The 18,580-nt window shown below is 51.2% G+C and overlaps 2 long non-coding RNA genes across 2 annotated transcripts; both read right to left on the bottom strand.

The window, feature by feature from the left end:
• Positions 1–2,379: 2,379 nt before the first annotated feature.
• LOC140616303 (uncharacterized) lies at positions 2,380–9,865 on the bottom strand. Its single transcript, XR_012016850.1, has 3 exons — positions 7,541–9,865; positions 6,216–6,258; positions 2,380–2,575 (listed from the first exon to the last, which is right to left on the bottom strand). It is a non-coding gene; the product is annotated as an uncharacterized lncRNA (long non-coding RNA).
• Positions 9,866–10,056: 191 nt separating this feature from the next.
• LOC140616304 (uncharacterized) lies at positions 10,057–16,066 on the bottom strand. Its single transcript, XR_012016851.1, has 2 exons — positions 15,459–16,066; positions 10,057–14,581 (listed from the first exon to the last, which is right to left on the bottom strand). It is a non-coding gene; the product is annotated as an uncharacterized lncRNA (long non-coding RNA).
• Between the last annotated feature and the right edge of the window lie 2,514 nt (positions 16,067–18,580).

Here is an 18,580-nt window from a genome sequence, read left to right as displayed (position 1 = left end):
CCTGAGCCAAAGACAGCTACCTAACCAACTGAGCCACCCAGGTGCCCCTGAATTATACCTCATTGATAAAAGAGGGAAATAATATTTTAAAAATAGTACTCCATATATTACTTTAAAAGCAGATTATACACCAGTGGAGAGAGAAATAAAGAAATGGAAGATAAGTCAGTAGAAAATGAAATACAGAAAGAAAACTACAGATGAAAATACAGAAAATCATTTTAAGAGAAATTTGGGACAAGGAACATTTGACATGTGAACAAAGAAAAAAATTACAAGGTGGTAGGTAGATTTGAGCCCAAATATATCGCAATTATAATAAATGTAATTTTGTTAAATACAGCAATTAAAAGATCAACTCAGATTGGATAAAAATACAAAGTTCAATTAAATGAAGCTTGACACTTACAAGATATACATCTTAAATATAAGGATACAGAGAATGGGAAAGTAAAAGGAGCATTCAAAAAGATCTACTATGCAAACACTAACCAAAGGAAAGCCGGTGAAGTTTACTAATATCAAATTAAACTCAAAAGCAAGAAGCATAAAGAGGAATCTTTCATAAAAAGGTCAAGAAGTATTGACAATTCCAAATTTGTATGCACCTAATAATATATGCTTAAAATATATAAAGCAAATTGGGGTCCCTGGGTGGCTCAGTCAGTTAAGCATCTGACTCTTGGTTTCAGCTCAAGTCATGATCTCAGGGTTATGAGATCCAGTCCCAAGTTGGGCCCCATGCTCAGCAGGGAGTTTGCTTCTTTCTCTCTCCCTTGGCCCCTCTCTCTTTCTAAAAATAAATAAATAAATCTTTAAATATATATAGCAAATAATTATAAAAATAGAAGGAAAATAGATGAATCCACAATCAAAATGAAATACTTTAACAAACATCTATCCAAAATGCATAAAATAAGCAGACAATTATATCAGTAAATATATAGAAGACTTGAGCAACATATTGAAATCTCGACAATTTTAAATAAACACACTGCATTCTCTGTTTTCTGATTATTGGAATTAACCTACAATTGTGAAGAAAATTTAAAATTGCTTTTAAATAACCTGTGAGTTTAAAAAATAATGTAAATCAGTGAATTTGAAGTAAATGAAAATGAAAGTAGAACATACCAAAACTTAAGAGATTAGGGCACGTGGGTGGCTCAGTCAGTTAAGTGTCTGCCTTCAGCTAGGTCATGATCTCCGGGTTCTGGGATCAAGCCCTGTGTCTGGCCCCTATTCAGCAGGGAGTCTGCTTCTTTCCTCTCTCTCTCCCTCTACCCCTTCTCCCTGCTTGTGTTCTCTCTGTCTCTGTCTCTGTCTGTCTGTCTGTCTCTCTCTCTCATATAAATAAATAAAATCTTCAAAAAGAAGAACTTTAACAGATTAAAGTCAAAGGGATGCTTAGAGGGAAACTGTATCGGTTTAAGTGCACATAAATGAGGGGGAAAAAAGGTTAAAAATCAATCATCAAAGTCTCCATTTCAAGAAATTAAAAAATAACAACAAATTCAACTCAAAGAAGGAAGAAACAAAGTGAAAAGGCTTATCTAGAAGAGACTTGTGAATGTAGGTGTCTAATGAAGGGAACCCCCAGTGAGATTGACATGTGAGCCGCAACACTGTAGTTGGAATCACATCAGCAAAGACAGTGCCAGCTTAGACTGAAAGGGGTAGAAGCAGAACCAAATTAAAGGAACCAATTTGGGGCAGCCCGGGTGGCTCAGCGGTTTAGTGCACCCTTCAGCCCCAGGGCCTGATCCTGGAGACCTGGGATCAAGTCCTGTACTGGGCTCCCTGTACGGAGCCTGCTTCTCTCTCTCTCTCTCTCTCTCTCTCTCTCTCTCTCTCTCTCTTTCTCTTTTTTAATTTTTTTTTAATTTTTATTTATTTATGATAGTCACAGAGAGAGAGAGAGGCGCAGAGACACAGGCAGAGGGAGAAGCAGGCTCCATGCACCGGGAGCCCGATGCGGGATTCGATCCCGGGTCTCCAGGATCGCGCCCTGGGCCAAAGGCAGGCGCCAAACCGCTGCGCCACCCAGGGATCCCTCTCTTTCTCTCTCTTATAAATAAATAAATAAAATCTTTTAAAAAAAAAAAAAAAAGGAACTGATTTGATCCCCAAATTCCACTGACAGAAATAAGGCTCTGAAAACTGCCCCAATGCAAAAATGCACCATCTTTCACAGAAAAAGGAAGGAAGACTCAGAGGATAGAGCCAAGAAGCCAAAGGACAGAGCCAAGCGCTCTGAAGAATCATCTCTGGGCCCTGAGACCTAATCAAGGAGCCTCCACCATTTGCCCGGTACGATGACAGAATTGCTCTGGATCAGTGACTCCTTTGGGCCTCCCAGGTCCCCCTCATTAGAGCGGAATATCGAAGTGGCTATGCGGTGCCTGTACCCCCCGCTGTGCATTAGGTGTAGGGAGCCGATAGCTTAGATCTGAAGATGGAGAGGGACAACACTTGACAATCGTACTTACAGACCTTTGAAGAGCCTCCTTGTGAGGGCAGCACACTTGGAGGAGTCTGAACCACGCACAGGAAGGAAAGGATCTGGTGGACACAGCTAGGAGGAAATGAGGGGTTGAGAAGAGTTGGGTGAAGTTTTGTGGAAGAGAATGGAGCCTCCAGTCAAGGGTCTGGGACGTTTACTCTCACTCTCAATGAAAAGCCACATGGTGGTCAGTGTAGACACAGGCAAAGGTAAAAAAATGGGGCCAGATCTCAACCCTGAACTCAAAATTATACATCCAATGATGCCTGTTCCACATTTTTCACTAAGGTGTCTCAAAGATACCTCAAACTGAACATTTCCAAGTCCAAACCTGATCCAGTAGCTTCCACACCAGTGAATGAAAATATTCCATCCAGTTGCATGAGGTAGAAATCGAGGCACAGTCCTCCATACCTCCCTCCTCCTTACCACATCGGGTGATCAGTCACCAAGACCAGAAGACCTGACTCCCTAAGCAATTATCTAATTATCTAACATCAGCCCACTCTTCTCCAGTCCCCTCCCGCCGTGCCAACCACCGCCACAATCCAAGCTGCAGAATCCACACGGGCCTCAGGAAATAGCCAAGTCGTTGCCTCCCCTCCGCCTTGACGTCAAGGCTGGCTCTTGTGGCCAGTACAACTCTTGTCAAAATTCAAGTCCCGTTGTGACTTTCCCTAAAACCATTAGGTGACTTCCAGAGGCTCATGGGATGAGGATCAGGGTGCTCACCTGGTCCAGTGGACACTCCATAGTCTCCACCTGCTGGTCTCCGCAGTTCCCTTGCTCCTCTCTCCCTCCTGCCTCCTCTCAGCCCCTGGGGTAGTGGGCACCCTCCACCATGGGGCTCTGCACAAGATCCCCCCCTCTTCCCCCACCCTCAAACCTGCCCCTTCTCCTAGCAAACTCTCCGATTTTGGCTAGGTGTGGCTTCCCCTTGGGAGTCCTCCCCACCCACCTCCCACTTTAATACGTGCCCCATTAAACAGTACTTCCTTCCTCAGCATCCCCTGCTTGGGTTCATCTGACCCTTGAAATAACCCTAAGCAGTGCAGGACGTTCTCGGTCTCCCCTTAAACATGAAGAGACACGGGCCCAGCAGAGTGAAGAGACATGGCCAAGGTCACAGAGCTGGGGACACTGAAGGAATGGGAGGCTCAGTTCGCATCTGATTAACGGAAAGGAGGGGGGAAAAACTATCGGGAAAGTACATCTCGCTTAGAAAATTATGATACTCAGAACAAGCAGAGAAGTAAAATGCTGTGACCAGGGGTTCCGTACTTGCAAACCCCTCTCCTCCCGCACTTTCTTTCTCTCTTCTCCCTCATTTTTTTCCTCTCTCCCTGCATTCAGTAGCTAACCTGTCTCTCTTTAAATAGTTCCCAAGGAAGCAGCCTGAACAGTCTTTCCCACATATTTGAAAATTCCCTGCAATAAAAATGTCAAGGGTGAAATAAGACAATGCATTTTCTCAGCCCTACATCAGGCCAAGTTACACAATAAAGGACCAACACATGAACAATAAAACTCAGGATGAGGGCCACCTTTCACTCGCTGGAGCCCCGGCTGAGGTCTGTACTGAATGGAGTGGGCGGTGCGGCTAAAGTTGCCATTCTCCGAGGCTCTTGCACATGGGGGGCAATCCGCTCAGCCCCTCCCCTGCAGGGCGGATAGGAACCCCCCCTCCCCCCCGGGGAGGCTCCGATCCACTCCCACAAGGGGGATTGCTGACAAACTGCCCTTTCTCGCTAGAAGTAAGTTTGCATCGTGCTGCTCAGAGCGCCTCCACCCTGAAAGCCCTGAGGGCCCAAGTCCCTGGGGCTCTGGCAGCTGTCCCTTCCTTAGCGCTGCACGGGGCCCAAGCATCTGCTGAACTGAATGCAGGATTGTGAGCACGCGTGCCCCAACTGGACCAGTTCCGCCAGGCTGACAGCACAGGCGCACTGGAAGCTCGGGGGTGCTGAGCCAATTCTTGCTCCAATGGAGACGATGCGTCCAGACGTGTCACACCCAGGACAGGGAAGTGACCAGGGCCTTTCTCATCACTGTCTCTTTCATTAGACAGCCAGTTCATGCTGCCCACTGATGGCCTTTTTTTTTTTTAAACTTTTTCAAACTTTCTTAATTAGGTGAAAGGACTCGAAGACTCCTCTCCCCAAAGCACCTGAAAATCCTTCTCTGTCCAAATACCAATTTGCACCTTGTTGTTCTATTAGTTACCAGCACATTCTGTCCTGGACTTGTATGATATTAGAAGACAGTGCAGGGTCCCTGAGTGGCCTGGAACACCTGGCACCAGCCCTGGGTGTGGAAATGCCTCAGGAACACAGTCCCTTCCCTGGGCCTGTCCAGGACAAGGTCAGGACCCAGCCCAGAGAATGAGCTGTGAGCCCTCCCCAGGGTCCCTGTCCCAAAATCACCCACGAAAGGCCAGTGTCAGAACTGGATGACTTATAAAGTTGATTTAGATTTTAAGGGTTTGGGGATGAGGGGGGAAATGTTTATTATTTCTAGAGTCAAGACCAGGCATTGATGATGACATTATGATGTGCTGATGGCCAAGGTGTCATTCTGTTCCCCTGTTCATTACACTGGATTCAAACTCCCACATAAATTCCCTGTGCTTAATCACCAGGTAAATCCAATTTCTGCACTTTTCTGAGGCTTCCTTAATTTTGTTTTTGCCACTACAGACAAGGATGGGGAATGCCAAAGATGCTTACTCACCAGAGACTGTCAGTTCCTCCTCTTGATTTAATAAGGAAATGGGACCCAGGCATAGATATCTTGCCCAAGGCTAGAGACCCAGGTGACATTGGACCCAGAGCCTCCAAACCCTCCTAGTAGTCCTCTGTCCACAGGAAGACTCACATTAGAGCAGGTACACTTGTCTCCTTCAGCAGGAAGACCCTATAGGACTCAAACAGCCCCCAGGGGCCTTCTGCTTGCCCATCCTGGCTCTGTGAACCTATTGCTTTTAGTTTTCATCCTGTTTTCTATAAAGATTAAGATAATGCTTGAAATCTAAGGTCCTTCTAAGTATCAATGACAAGGTAGGCCTGGGTTTAGGGCCTCCCCTGAGATGGCTGATATGCTAAGATATAAACTTAGTCCAAAGGAGATCAGCACACGTGCACACACACACACACACACACACACACACACACCATGGTGGTGTCAGAGGAAGCCTGGTAGGGAGTCAGGACTTTACCCCAGTGTTAATGAGGTGACCACCCTGCCACCCCATACCCCTAAGGCTTCTGAGAAGGTATCCTCTCCATCCTCTAGAGTGTCACCAGAGGCCAAGAAGGGGACCTAGACTTCCATCCACCTGACAGTAACAAGGCCACACCCCATTCCCTCAGTGACGAGGGAACCTCAGAAGTTGCCTGCGAAGACAGATTTAAATAAAATCCCAAATACCCAAAATGTTCAAGATACAACCAAAAATCACTTATCATACCAAGAAACAGAAAAACCTCAACTTATAGGAGAAAAAAACAGTCAAGCAAGATGACATATGTGCTGGAATTATCAGACAAGGGTTTTGAAGCAGCCATCATACTTTATGCTTCAGTAAGGAACTATGAACTCACTTGAAATAAATGAAAAAAAAAAACAGAAGCCTCAACAAAGAAACAGAAGATATGAACAAAGTAATAGATATTTAATAACTGAAAAATACCATAACCAAAGCATTTTAAAAACTCACCGGGTGGCTCCACAGCAGAACAGGAAAGGGGAGAACTGGTGAACTGGAAGAGAGAACAGTAGAAATCTCCAACCTGAACATCAGAGGAAAAATAGACTAGCAACAAAAATTAACAGTCTCAGGGACATGTGGGATGATAATGAAAGATGCAACATTCATGTCATCCAAGTCCTGGGAAGAGGGAGGGACACACACACACACACACACACACGCCTACAGATTCAAGAAGCTAAGCAAACACCACAAAGGATGAACCCAAAAATCTGCATCAAGACACATCATGAGACTTCTCAAAGCTAAGGACAAAGAAAACACCTTGAAAGCAGCAAGACAGAAACACCTTGTTTTTTTAGTTTATTTATTTAAGCAATCTCTACACTCAACATGGGTGCAAACTCATGACACCAAGATCAAGAGTTGCACACCCTAGCAAGTGAGCCAGCCAGGCGCCCCCAGAAACATCTTACCTATAGATGAAAAACAATTGAAATGACATGATTTGTCACCAAAAAACCATGGAGATAAGAATGAAGTGGCTCCATATATGGCAAGCACTGAAAGAAAAGAACCATCTTCAAATCTTTCAATATCTTCAAAACTTAATGGGGGGGGGGCTACCCAGACATCCTCACATGAAGGACAACTCAGAGAGTCTGTCACCAGCAGACCAGGTGTGAAGAATGGCTAAAGGAAGCTCTTGAAGTAAAAAGGAAATGAGAAACAAAGGCTCTTAGAACATCAGGAAGGAAAACATAATGACAGAAAAAGTAAAAAAAAAGAAAAAATACACACACACACACACACACGGGTAAATACAATAAACTGGGCTTTATGGAAATGTTTTGCTAAACATTCATATTTTTCAGACATTTATAACAGCATCACCAGATGCATAGATGGTAGGCACCTAGGAAGTCACTGATGCTTTTCAGATGTATTTTAAAGCTAATTTGGAAGAGTTTCATTCAGATTTCACAAATACAAAACAAGGTCTGATTACTTTGTTTGCTCTTCAAAATATTCACCATCCTTATGCATAAGACAGATTTCCCACTGGCAGAATTACATATTCATAAAATCTTTATTTTTATTCCCAAGCTTATTCCAAATAGAAATGCCCAATTTAGCAGATAAAAATCCAGGCTGTCCAGTTAAATGTTAATATTATATGCGAAATAGTGATACTAAAAAAATTATTTGGGGTTTACCTGAAATTCAAATTTAACTGGGCTTCCTGTACTCAGTCTGGCAACCCTACAGGATTTCAACCATCGGAGTCTACGGAATGGGTGCTCTCCTGAGTAGAAACCCTTCTAGAACCTTACCCTCTCTCACAGCAAGAAGCAAGGGACTGTCATCTCAGCACCATCAGTCTTGGACGATAAGAAAGGTTCTTGTTCAGAAATGTCCCATTTCCATACATCAGGAAGTCCTGGTTTCTTTAAAGCTTTAATTAATCAGGGTAAGGATTATCTGGTCCTAGGGACCTTCGAGAAGAAATGAAAGTCTTTAAGTTACTGTCAGGCAAACACTGCGGGGGGGGGTGGGGTTGTCTATAAGGCGGTCCCCCTGAGCACATCCCCCCAAGCAGCTCCATCTACAAGCATTCACCGTGGGGTCCAACCCCCCACGGTGTGAGGACCACAAACCTGCCCTCACAGCCCTACAACAAATGCTTGGGGTGGGGAGAGCACAGGCCTCGGGGAGCACCGTGGACGACACTTAGCAGGGAGGGAAGGGAAGGCTTCCCGGCAGAAGGGGGTGGGAGTAGCTCCGAGGGGATTCCCAGCACAGCTTGTGGGGAGGAGCAGGGCATGGAGGGGAGGGGAAGTGGCTCCCCCAGAAGTGGGGGGAGGGCTGGTGGGCCACTGAGGAGCTGGAGGTGTCTACAGGGCAGGAGGGGGTGGAGCTGCCCTCGGGGGAGCTCCTCCTCGCTGGGCGCAGAGGGTGGCAGGCCGAAGAGCAGACAGGAGGCAGGACAGGAGCTAGGACGCTGTGCCCGCCCTGCAGGAGCACCCAGACGTGGACTCGGGGAGGCCGGGGAGGGCGAGGGGCTGCAGAGGGTGATGTAAGGGACCCAGAGCCCGCCCACCTGCCCCGAGGCCTGCAGGGCAGCCGCTTCCCTGCCTGATGCCCTCTGAGCCCCCGCACGTGCCGGGCATAAGGCGGTGGTCGCCTTGTCTCCCGACGGCCGTGAGCCGGGGGGCAGGACTGAGCTGGGCCTGGCAGGGCTCAAGGTCTGTCCCCGAGTCGCCCAACCCCGCCGCTCCTGAGCCGTAATGTAGTTGTAGCACACACACCTGCATCAGGTAGGGCTTGCCAGTCTCAGAACTCCCGCTGCGCCAGGCCCTGGAACCCCCGCGGCACAGGGGGCTCGTGGCCTTCTGCAGCAGCAGGCGAGCCCCTGCGGGGTCTCATAGCCACACGTCCTCCAAGCCCCTTCCCGGGCCCCAGACACGCCGACTCACACCTGGGGAGAGGAGCCTGGGGGAGCCTCTGGTCCTCAGCAAGGCATCCTCTGCAGGCCAATTCAGGCCATACAATGAGCTCGTTTTCGTCAGACCACACCTTTCATTCGTTCATCCATTCATTCATTCCTTCCCTCAGCAGCTTTAGGAAGCACCTCCCATCAGCCAGGCCTGGGATCTCCACAAAGGAAACAGGAAGCTCCTTCCAGTCGAAGGACACCGGTTTCCCTAGGAAGTACCAGCCCCCACTCTAACCTACTCCCCCAGAAAACAGCCTCATCTGGGGCCTGACAGTCACTGTGAAGCTGGAGCAGGGGCGTGGGGTGCAGCTCCGGCTGGGGGCCCCGGGCCCACCCTGTGGGTGGAGTGACTGCGGCCGGCCGCCCCACCTCACCTCCCCGAGCCTCAGCATCCGTGCTGAGAGTCAGCCTGAACGGGACCCCACTGGCCACCCAAGTCTTCCTCTGGAACCAGGAGGGTCAGAGCCGGTGTCCGTCCCCACATCCACGGCCACGCACTGAACCCTTTCACTGAAGCCCGTTGCATCATCAGTCAGGCACAAACAGACCCACAGATCTATTTCTCGGCTCTGTGTGCTGGCCTACTGGTCTTACTGGTCCACGCGTCTGTCCCTGTACATAACACCACTCTCCACCTGTACCACGGCCATAAGCTAAGTCCTCAAGTCAGGTGGAGCAAGACTCCCAGCATCTGTTTCTCCAGAGCCAGTTGGCTAGCTTCATCCCTTTACATTACTTATAATTACTAGGATTGCCTTCCAAATTCAAAAAGGAAACCAGTAAACATTTTAATTGGAATTTCATTAAGTCTCGAGGTAGAGAAATTTGACATTTTTATATAGTCTCTTTGGATCTTGATGTTTCTCAAAGATATCCTGCCCGCCTTCTGCCGTGCACAGTCCTGGGTACTTGCTTTTCATGCCACTGTAAGCTACACCTTTTTAAATCTTTAATTTCTAATTTCCTGGCTTTGATGTAGAGGATGAGAAGACTTGATTTTTGGGGGGGCGGGGTAGAAAGGGTAGAGGGAGAGAGACAATCTCAAGCAGGCTCCACACTAACCATGGAGCCCAATGTGGGGCTCGATCTCATGACCCTGAGATCACGACCTGAACCAAAATCAAGCGTCAAACACAACTGACTAAGCCACCAGGTGTCCCACACTGATTTTTATCAGCGACTTTGTAGACTTTCTTGCTTATTCTAATAATCTATCTGTATATACTTTAGGATTTTATATATATATAGATTATATATAATCTATATATATAGTCAAATAACAAGTTTTGTTTTCACCGTTCTGATTCTTACACCACCTATTTATTTTTGTTAATTGCCAAGTGCCCCCAACTCAAAACCAAAGCTTTAAATGTCTCACCGTTAGCATGCTTGCTGTAGGTTTTTTTTTTTTTTTACAAGTAACCTGTGTCAGAACAAAGATACCTGCTTCCATTCCCAGTTATCAAGGGTTTTTTTTTTTTAAACATCTTTTTCTGCATCCACTAAGATGATCATATAACTTTTATCCCTTAATCTGGAAATACAGTAAAATATATAATTTGCTCTATAACATAAACATTATTAAGGAAAAGCCAAAACACACACTCCCCTCAGAATGTGTACTAGCTCAAAAAAGTTAGAAGTTTGCCACCTAACAGCCCAAGACAGAGGTTTTTCTTTTCTTTTTTTTTTTCTTAAGATGTTATTTATTTATCTATCTGAGAATGAGCAAGTGAGAGGAGCACAAGAGCAGGGGGCTCGATCCCAGGACCCCGGGGTCATGAGCTGAGCGGAAGGCAGATGCTTAGCCCACTGAGCCAGCCAGGCGCCCCGAGATGGAGGTTTCTGAGCGGCAAGAAGCTCTTCTTCACGCGCCAGCTCTGCCGCCTTGTACTCCGCTGGCCCCACGGCAGAGCCTGTGGTCACCCACATCCAGGGAGCAAGCCCAAGGGGTCCGGAACCTCGAGGAACGGCAGCCGGGGATGGCGCTCCCCCAGGAAAGGGCAGGCCTGGGCTTGGCCGTGGGTCCCTGTAACAGCCCCATCCCATGAAAGGGGAGCACGGCCCGGTGTGCAGCCCCCTGCTGCTGCGATGAGCCCCACGGTCTTAACGCGCCGTATTTTATGTATCGCTAAAGCAAGTTTTCTGGGTTTTCTTCAGGATTTCCCATCTATGCCTAAGTGCGATGGGCCATTGTTTCTTTTCTCCATCCACATAGGTTGGCCTTTGTCCATCAAGGTACCCTAACTTGCCACTCAGCAGTACCCATGCTTTCCACGGCCCGGCCAGGGGATGCGGCCCTGGCTCTGTCGGGAGAGGGAGGAGGAGGGTCGGGGAGCAGCAGGTTTGCCTCCCTGGTTCCCGCCTGCTTTCCCTCCTCCCTGTTCCCCAGGCCCTCGGTGGGCTGCTGCACACCCAGTGACGCGGGGGCTTCCCGGTGGGGGGGAGGGCTCCCCAGCAGCTCCCCAGCAGCTCCCCAGCAAGGGCAGCCGTGCCCCAGCAGGCTTCTCAGCAAGTCTGACAGCACCTCCATTCCAGGAGAATTGTGCGGACACCCCACACTGTGGGGGGGTTGGGACCTGGGGGTGGGCAGTGGCAGGGTTCTCCCTTCTGCTGGCTCATAGTTCTTGCCCCAACAAACACGGCCTGCCTCCAGTCCGGATCAGCCCATCAAATTCCTCTGCCATCTGCTGAGCTGAAACGGCACCATCTCCAACAAGGTCTCAATCTCCACACCCTTAGGGAGGGATTGCTTCCTCCCAGATTTGTTCCTTCCTTGGTACTGTCCCTCGGAGCATTCCTTAGAATCTTCTTTCATCTCCACATAGTAGTTAAATCCCTGGAAATAGCTAATATTCTTTATATCCAACCTGCTTTGTTCGGATTCTGGATGGTTCCTCTCTGCCGGCCTGGCCCCTGACTGGTACCACACGGTACCAGGAGTAATCACAAGGGATAGGCTTGCACAGGTGGGATTTGGGAAGTGACTCGTACTCCTCACCTGACACCTGTCGTACTCAACAGCCTCCTGATGAGCCCGTTACCAGTGGGAAATGGGAAGCCAGTAATCCATGCCGTGCACTGGCCTAAGAATTAATGGAGCTATCACCTCGGGCTGATTGTGATCCTGACCGCAGCAAGTGCCTTGGAGCCCCGGCAGCTGCTGAGCTCGTCTTCTTATGGTGCTAATGATGCCACAGAAACCCCGATGTGGGACGGAGCCTCTCCAGTGCACCAGAGTGCTTACAGAAAATGAGTAGTCATGGCGAGAACCGGAGATCTTCAGGGACCGCTCTCACGGAAGCCTGCTTGTCGTAGTCACTGGGCTATTGCTAAAAGCCACATGGAAACATTAACTGCATTTGTTGAGAACAACAGTTGGATTCACAGCCTCACCTTTCTCAAGGGAAAGCCAGGGCACTGACCGGAAAGGATCGTGAAACTCAGGGTGGAGACATGCGGTCGGACTCAGATATAACTGACCATCTTAAACCTTGAGTCACTCTGTGCCCATGAGGTTGGCCCGTGGTGCCTTAGAAGATTAGTCTTCCTTTGCTTGAAAGTCCTGGGATGACCGTGCCAAGGGTAGGTGGGTGCCTTGATAGGGGAACACTCGTTCACAACACCCTCTGTTGCCACCAGACCCATACCTAGGGTCACACTGCAGGGTGCGTCAGAGGGACGGGTATACACTGTGCCCTCGACAGAACAGCTTGCACACCTAGGAAACCAGGAGGGCTTTGCTAATACCTATCTGTAGAAATATGGAGAACATATGTGGATTCTAAGGGTGTTAGAGCAAAGTGGATGGAATATAACACCAGGTCAGACCAAATTTACTGATGATGATAAAGTTACTAGAGAATCCAGGTTTCAGGTACCCACTTGGGCAGCGGGAGGTGGCTCTAACAGCATATGGGATTGCTTGATGGAAACCTAAACTCAAAAATGGCCTCCATTTAACAAGGTAAGAGGAACGTCGGGCTCGATTTATCATGTGCGACCTGCACCTTTATCTCCTAACTGCACATTTTCACTAAGGCACGAAGAAATACATTAGTGAGAGGAGCACGCTCATCCTTGGAAGACTCTGGTTACTCCCCATGGCAGGTAGCTGTAGTGGTGGGGATGAGATGGGCAGATGGGCTGCCCTCACTGGGGATGATGGATCTGGAGGAGCAGAGGACCCGACCAGGTGGCAGGACCCAACCGCCACAGGCAGGGACACGAAGGACAGCACGTAGGTACCGGTAATCAAAATACCATGGCCCAGGGGATCCCTGGGTGGCTCAGCGGTTTAGCGCCTGCCTTTGGCCCAGGGCGTGATCCTGGAGACCCGGGATCAAGTCCCACGTCGGGCTCCCTGCGTGGAGCCTGCTTCTTCCTCTGCCTGTGTCTCTGCCTCTCTGTCTATCATGAATAAACAAATAAAATCTTTAAAAAAAATACCATGGTCCACAGGGGCCTGCGACAGTGGTCAATGGAACACGGTGCCCCTAGAAATACGCGAATACTGATGATGAAACTGGGTGGAAAAACTTTAGATCTTGTAGCCCCAAACCGGCCTTGGGTCACAACCGCGGTGGTGCCTGCCTCTCAGCCAGTCCCTAGAAGGTAGCTCAATTACAGTCCCAGACCCCTTGACCGGAGGGGCGCCTGGGTCCCAGGCAGAAGAACGCTGCAGCACTCGCTGAACCCTCCTTTAAGCCCTCCCGAACGCATTCTCCGTTGCTCGGCTGTGATGCTGGAACCTTTCTTCCTTGCCAGCTGGCGAGCTAGGCTTGTCAGTAGAGGGCACGAGAGGGGGCACTGGGTGGAGGAAAGTACTTGCTTCTTACCCCCCTGGCCTTTGGCTGGGATGTGGGACAGCAGGGGAGCTCCCACCTCCAGCAAGTTGCAGCAGCACCCAGCAGGCAGCTCCGCCTCGGTCGCAGGGAGTCCAGCCCGCTCCAGCTAGCTTCCCAGCAAGTTCAACCTCACCCCTCCCTGCAAGCATCTGCCCAGCAGATTTCCTTGGCACTCCGGCAGGTGGGCAACTCAGTGGACTTCTCTGCCCTAGAGAAGGGCCCAACCACTACAGAACCAGTACAGGTTTCCCCTGCTTTCCAAAAGTAGTGCATTCCCAGGGCAGCAGGGTGGCTCAGGGGGTTAAGTGTCTATCTTCGGCTCGGGTCTTGATCCAGGAGTCCTGGGATCCTGGGATGGAGTCCCCCATCCGGTCCGCTGCTCAGCAGGGAGTCTGCGTCTCCCTTTCCCTCTGCCCCTCCCCCCCCGTTGTGCTCTCTTGCATAAATAAATAAAACCTTTAAACACGCACGCACAAAAGTAGAGTGCTCCCATGGAACCTTTGGTAAACCGAAATGGCATAAAGCGAAGAAGCAATTACCAGTAATTTATATGGAAAACTTTTGAGGGTTCCCAGACCCAAAAAATCACCTTTCTTAGGCTTTTCTGATTACCTTAGGACACATCTTGCTAACAGATGCATGAAATAAATTGAGACAAAACACAGACGTCCACAGACACGGTTCAGAGCTCTGGTGGCTTGACGCTGAGATGCCGAGTACAGTTCTTGGGGAAGGAGCACGCAGGGCCACTCTCTGCTGAGGGTACGCACCCCTCCGTAACGGCTCACTGCAAAATGAACGCTGAACACTGTATTTTCACTGTTCACCCTTTACATAAAAGTGAAAATCCGCTTCAGATTTCTCTGTTAGCAATAATGGGTACTAATGCAGGTCTCTAGTAACAGCAAAGAGGTGTGATGCAAACTTTCAAAAAGTGGAGGACACCTGTGTTTACCGACTGTGAGCATAGCTAGCGGGAAGATACAGGTCTGAAGATCCGGAGAATTTCTGCGCACCATCATCTCGCAAAGCTACAGTTACAAGGACATTTGTGAATACAAGGGGCACATCCCCCCTAACTTTGCCACAGTCTCCCTCACCCCCTACTACTACACCAGGGTTTCTGCACGAATCATGGCTCCTCCAGAGCCCCTGCAGGTCTTATAGGTCATGGTACCTGCCTACAAGGTTCTAGACTTCCGGGGGCGCGGCTCCTAGGGAGGTCCCGGGAAGAAAGCTCGCAAGTGTGGGACACCCCTGGACACAACAGACCCGACTTGCACAGCCCGGAGATGCGCTGGCGGGGGCTGGAGGAGGCAGTCAGGCTCGAAGCCTTCAATTACTCCCTGAAGGTCTTGGACAGCAAATCCCACCAAGCCAAAAGCGGACTGCGAGTTCTTCCCCTCATCACTCTCCCACCACCACCCATCGCCTCAATTCCGCTCTCATTTCTGACCCCAATTCCGCTCATTTCTGACCCCAATTCCGCTCTCATCTCTGATCCCAATTCTGCTCTCAACCCACCCCGCACAGTAAGCAGAAACCACCAGATAAAGGTGGCTTGAACAAAAAGGCATCTATTTCCAGACCTAGCAGGATAAGGGGGGGGGGGAGGCAGTTCCTCTGAAGCCAGACTTGGCAGCTGGACAAGTCCAACAAGAGTCATGGGAGGCCAACAATACCTCGGAGAAAAGGTCAACCGGCCCCACTGAGCCCCCGGACACCCCCGGCTGAGGTCCTCCTAGCCAAGAGCTGCGTCACCCACAGGTGACCCGTCAAGAGAACGAAGGCCTCCAGCGGGCTCAGGGCTGGCCGTTGGGCGAGAGGGCCCCACACGCGCGGACAGGTAACTGCAGGGCGCTGGGCGGGGCAGGGACTGCAGCGGAGCTCCTGGGCGCGTCCACACACCTGGCACTCGGACCATGCCCCGGTGCGTGTTGGCTCCGGCTAACCACGTCCTCGCAGGGGCTGTTCTCAGCGTCTCCGGTGCGTGTCCTGTGGGGCTGAACAAGGAGCACGCGCTCCCTGCACACTCCCTGCACACTCCCTGCACACTCGAGGCCTTTCTCCAGGGTGATGCCGGACCGGGTGAGGCCCTGGCCTGGAGGTTTTCTCACCGTGACTGTGCTGGGAAGGCCCGTCTGGGCGAGGTGGCCGGTGCGGGCGCGGAAGCCTCGGGCGCCACCAGGTCTTCCCGCGCGTGGCTGTGCTCGGGGCTGGGAGGCAGGTGCGCCTGCTCGTCCGCACGCCGCACCCCTGGAGGGCCTGGAGCGCTCTCGGCGCTCTCGGCAGCACAGATCCGAGGCTCGGGCAGGGCTTCCCACACCTGCTGCACTCCTAACACCCTTCTAGACCCAACAAGGCTCCCACAGGACTCGCGTCCAGCAGCCCCGAGCCCCGGCCCCTCCTCCCGCGACCCCCGTGGCAGGGACCGCGCTCCGGCTCCTCCCCCAAAGCGTCCTTCCCACCCTGGCCCCTCTCCTCCGTTCTCCCTTCTCCCGTGTGAACTGCCTGGGCGAACACGGCCAGACCTGGGGCCCCAGGACCTCCCAGGGCGGGGCGGGGGGCGGGGCGGGGGGGCTGCACAGGGACCTGCTGGGCGGGGGTGTACTCAGCGGGGGGGGGGGGGGGCAGGGAGTGAGGGAGGGGGTGTCAGCTGGACGGGGAGGGCGCGCTCAGCCCGGGAGGGGGGTGCTCGGATGGGGACGGTGTCAGCTGGACGGGGGGTGCTCAGCCCGGGAGGGGGTGCTCGGCGGGGGAGGGTGTCAGCCGGACCGGGGGTGCTCAGCCCGGGGAGGCCTCCCAGCCGGACGGCCTCTCAGCGCACGGCGGTGCCCGGGGGCCCTGACCCGACCCGGGACACTCTCACGAGAAGACGCGGGCTGCGAGCCCGGCCGAGTCCCCCCTCCCCGCCCCCCGCCCCGGGAACGCCGCCGCCCGCGCCCCGGCCAGGACCGCGAGACGCCGCGCCGCGCCCGAGAGTTCGGCTCCAGGAGCCCCGCCCCCAGCTGGTCCGCGCGCGCAGACACCCTCCTCCTGGGCTCCCATTGGCCCGGCACCGCGTGACGTCATCAAAACGGGCCCCGGGAAACGACAGCTCCACAGGAGGCGGGGCTTCGCTCCCTCTTAAAGGAGACGCGCCGACATTTACGCAGCAGGTGCTCCAGGGCCACTTGGTGCCCAGCAGTGGGTGTGGTTACTGGCCGAGCACTTTCTGAGAATTGCCTAGAAATTTGATTTTCACATTTCCTATTACAAACTTGTTGATCATCATGGTCTCTAACACTGGCCTTCTTCATAGTGATTTGTGTGCCTCTTCGGAAGGGTAGAGACTAACTTAGGAAGCAGCAACCCGTGGCTTGTTGCTGCCCTCTTGCTTTTGTTTCCTAATGGATTTCTCCCTGCGTTCCCCCTTCCACTCTCTGGGTTCATTCTGTTCCTTCCTGACGTCATGCCTTCAGGCCGGCTTCCTTTCAGGCTCTACTGAACTCTCCACCTCTCCCTAGGGTAAGGACCACGTGGCTGTCACCCACACGCCTCCCCACCCTGTCCCCTTGACAGTTCCTGGCGGAAGGGTTTCAGCCCGTGTTACTGTGACAACCTTGTTTCTTGCCCATCATTTTCTTCTCCCTGCTTTCCTAGGAACCTGTCAATAGTGGAATCCCAGCCCTCGACAAATCAGTCCAGAGGCAGGAGGCATTCTAATCACTGAGGCCTCCCTGGGGCTTCCCCACGTCCCTAGACCAGGTGCCTTGTGGGCCTGGTGCTGCCCTCCTGCGCAAGCCGCCGCCTGGCCTCCTGGTGTGGGCTGCCCTCTTGCTGGACACCGTGTTGTCCTCTTTCTTGGGGAGGAGTACATCCTCCAAGGGTACATGGAACATAAATTTTTAAAGACACTACAAGTCTTTAGCTTGACTTTTAGCCTAGCTGAAAATACTCCCTTCAGAATTATGCAGGTGAAGGCCCGCACTCCTCTGTGGCCCAGTGTGGCATCTGACGACTCCAGAGCTGTTCTGACCCCTGACACTTTGTACATGTCCTGTTATAGTCTCTCCAGAAGTTAGACGATCTCCTCTCCAGTTCTGAAATTTCAGTGATGTGTGTTGGCAAGTCTTCTTCCATTGGGTTAGTGCTACGCTGTCCTCTGGAAACGTTGCCCTTTGTCCTCAGAATTTTCATCTGTTGGAATCCACTGTAAGACATGTGACCATTTGTTTGGCCACCTTCAGTATTGGTATGTTAGGTCTTTCCTTTGTCAAAATCCAAACTGCATACTAAACTAAGACAGAGTCTATTGCAGGGCTGTCGGCCTGCGAACCAGGTAGCCCACAGCTACAAAAGCAATGAGTTCCTGGCTGTTTACAGGCTAAGAGGCCTTAATGGAACAAATATGAAAGGCACTTTGTTTTCTCAGCTGATTGGTTGTCTAGTGGTGTCCTTTCTTATGTGGACGGGGTAGCTGGGCTAGGGAACAAGAAGTCCAACGGCAGAGTGACAGACCCAGCATTTGGGGGCTGGCTGGTGTCGTCCTCTGCTGACTTCTGGGAAGAGCCTTCAATTCCTGTAAGGTTGTTTCCTTGACAGGCCTGCAGGGATGGCCTCCACTCCATCCCTGACCTAAGGGACTCCATTTTAATCTGGTTCTATACATTAGGCTGGTGGGATTCCCTGAGAAGCTTCTTTCCCTGATACCCGGCTGAAGAGTTGATGTACGGAAGGCTGAATGTGACACACTTCCTTTCACTCTTGCACTGGGTTGGGGCAAGTACCACTGCCCAACTGTGTGCAGCAGGGTCAGGACTACGTCTCAACCTGGCTCTTGGCCAGTCCTCCCACTTTCACCCACAGCCACTTCAAAGGTACCTGAGCTGCTGATTCCAGGGCCTTTGGGAGCTCTGCAGTGAAATCAGATTCTCAGATACTCTCACTTCTTACAAGGTGGTTACCTCAGATGTTTCTGTACCAGTTACCATCCTCCGTTTTCTTGAGAGGTTGATCCCTAAATGTTGTTGCTATTCAGTCATCTTAGT

This window comes from Canis lupus, chromosome 24, assembly GCF_048164855.1.
Source record: "Canis lupus baileyi chromosome 24, mCanLup2.hap1, whole genome shotgun sequence".
Lineage (NCBI taxonomy): Eukaryota > Metazoa > Chordata > Mammalia > Carnivora > Canidae > Canis > Canis lupus.
Note: the sequence above shows the minus strand (reverse complement) of the source record. Positions and strands in the feature narration are given on the sequence as shown.